The following is a 3,308-nucleotide window of genomic DNA, read 5'->3' as shown; positions in this document are numbered from 1 at the left end:
TATAGCCCCAGCTAGGTACTATTTTATAGTATGTTCATTCTACTCACTGAGGTTTATGCCTAAAGTCAGACATGGGTTCTTGTGTATGTATATATCAGCTGTGCTTGCTATTGCAAATATTTAGACAAATTAAGTTCATTAGCAAATCAATTAAATTTGGGGGAAAGGCATAGAAAGCAATCATGGATACCAGAGACAATGGGAGGAGGGTTGGACAGGGCAGAGGGTTAGGGATAGGGAATCAAGGATGGCAAAATAAAATTAAATTAAATTAAAAAACGCAAAATATACAGGACATAAGAAATGAAAAGTTGTTTGTTGATAACACACATATGTTGATGTGCTTGATTGAGCCAACAGATGTGCTTGATTGAGCCAACAGACAGTGTATTTTGGATGAAAAATTCAGTTTGTATACTGTAATGATGTATAGCATATTAGTGTTAAAAAAAGAAAAATAAATTAATAAAAAATATATATAAATGTATTATTTAGATGATAAGAAAATATATTTGAAGTGAGGAATAACCCAGAAAATCATCCCAGGTGCATGACTCTCACTTTCTACATCAAGTTTAATTGAATTACTGTGTCTTATTTAATATTCATCCTCGGGCCTGTTTCATTTGTAGAATGAGTTCAAGCAGATGATCTCTCAAAGTCTTCCTAAAGTGAACATTTTCTATTTGAGTCCAAACCAGCTTACAAAGATCCGAAACCTTTTCTGTTTGACCTTCTACATGATTACTACCTATCGCTACCACCACCATATCGTCTGCCTGTTCCTATAATTTAAGCATTTTACCATAGTATAGGCTCTAGTCTAGGTTCCCGCCAGGGCATAATATTATCCGTAACCTTTCCTTTGCTGTTGGACTCCTACCAAAAGGTCAAAATCTTTTCTTCACCTAAAAACATCATTAAGAAAGCAAAGAATCGAGGCACAGCCTGGGAAATAATGTGACTCCTCTCCCCAACAAAGGAATTAGATTCAGGACAGAGAAAGAATCTCTTTAAACAATTAAGAAAAAGACAATCCAATGATGTTTAAATGGACAAAAGAGGCAAACAGGCATTTTGCTAAAGAAGCTAAAATAAAAAGTGACCAGCAGGTGTAAGGAAACGTATTCAACTCGTTAAGGAAATACAAAGTAAAGTCACATGACCACCAAATGGCTAAAATGGAAAAAGAGCTAATAATACCAGCCCAGCCTCATGGCGTGCACTGCTAAGACACTGTAGTCACAGACTGGAACTCTATGGGAGGCCTGGGTTCAATTCCTGGTCCAACCTTAGTTCAGGCATGGTGGGGCATATCTACAATCTCAGGAATTTGGGGGAGTTGAGGCAGAAGGATGGCCAGCTCAAGGACAGTTTGGACAGCATAGTGAGGCATGGTGGCATGTGTTAGTGGTCCCAGGTACTCAGGAGTCTGATTCATGATGGCAAGACCCTGTTCAAAAATAATAATAATATATATACCTGTACACACACACACACACACATATATATATATATATACCTGTACACATGTACATACAGAGAAAGATTAACAAAAAGTTGGTAAAGAAGATGTGGAATTACGGGAAAGCTTAAACATTGCTGGTAGAAGCATATCCTGATTTTAGAAAACAGTTCAGCAGTGTCATCTAAATCTAAACATACATCTATCTTAGGACCAGCAATTCCATTCTGGGGACGAATGTCACGATGTGTCCAATAAAAAGCAGGCACAATGGGGCCAGGCAGCAGTGCAGTGGTAACACCACTAGACCCACAGGGAAGGTACCAGGTTTGCATCCTGGGGCTTCCCTGTTCATGCTGGGTACATAGACGCCTGCCCGTGATCTGGGCTGACTGAGGTTGAAGATGAATCACGGCCTGAGGATCCTGTTGATATGCTGTTGCTCACACACATATTCTCTTTTTTATTAAACAAATCAATGAATTTCTTAAAAAAAAATACATGCACAAAAATTCTCATAGCAGCTTTACTCATAAGAACAATAAAAAGGGGGGACCCAAATATACATCAATAATGAAAACAATAAATAAATTGTGGTGTATTCACACAAGAGAATCCAGCATATTAATAAAGAAAAATGAAAAACTACTAACTAAAAACAGAGATAAACTTCACAGACACTACACTGGGCAAGATTCAACAGTAGATACTGCATGACTCAATTTATATGAAGTTCACTTAGAATAATTATGATAAAAGTCAGAATGATGATGGGTATTAACTGAAAGAATCTTCTAGGCAGTTCTAAATCTTAATCTGGATGATAGTTATTAAGTGTATACAGATTCATCAAACTACATGCCTGAGATTAGTTGGTCTTCATGCACTTTGCCATGTGTATGTTATACCTTAACTACAAGACATTGATAAGGCCCAGGCAGGTGGCCCAGTCCCTGGTATGCTAGAATGCAGTGCTGGAAGCCATAGGGTCAAACACAGGTTTGGATCCCTGGTTTGGTCTGAAGGTCCCCGAGATCCTAAAGAGCTGGAGGACTGGAGAGGGACCACGTGCGATGAGACCCCGTCAAGGGTACTTCTTTCTCTCTCTCTCTCCTTCTCATGCTCATGCTTGCATACTATTTTGGGGAAAAACAAAAAAAATCAGTAACTAAATAAAAAAAAATAAAAGCCCAGGTTTACAAAAGTACATCTATTAGAATTAATACTATCCACCCCACTGATTTCTTAGGATAGTTTACATTTTACTCTTGAGTAGAAACAGATTTACACACCTGAGCAACTGCACAGTGTATCTGCTGCCTCTGATTAGAAGTCTACTGAACTATGCTCTAGAGCTATTGCTTCTCTTTTGTTGAGCACTAAGGAAGATGAAATTCAATGTCATTTTCCTCTAAAAATGTTGTTTGAGCACATTTTCTACCACATGCCCTGATGGGGACCATTGGAGAAAATGCAGTCAGGGTTCACATCATAAAAGCTGCTTCTCTTAAGTGGCTGGTTTGTGTTTATCTGAAGTATACTAATAAACCCGTCACTGAATTTCTTGGTGGCCAGACAAAAAGAGAAAAAATCCAAATTAAAATAAATGAATGAATAAATAAAATTAAATAAATAATTATTAAAATAAATAAATAAATAAAATTGGGACCAGCAGGTGGCGTGGTGGTTAAGGTGCTGGACACTCCCACATGGCCAACCATGGTTCGAGTACTGGATCTGGTGGCTTGCTTTCTCACTTTCCCTCTCTCTGTCTCTCTCTGTATCTCTCTCTGGTCAAATTAAAATAAATGAATGAATATTGTTTTTGTCTATTGTTGTACTT

This window comes from Tupaia chinensis, unplaced genomic scaffold (genome assembly GCF_000334495.1).
Source record: "Tupaia chinensis unplaced genomic scaffold, TupChi_1.0 Scaffold000436_1, whole genome shotgun sequence".
NCBI lineage: Eukaryota > Metazoa > Chordata > Mammalia > Scandentia > Tupaiidae > Tupaia > Tupaia belangeri.
Note: the sequence above shows the minus strand (reverse complement) of the source record.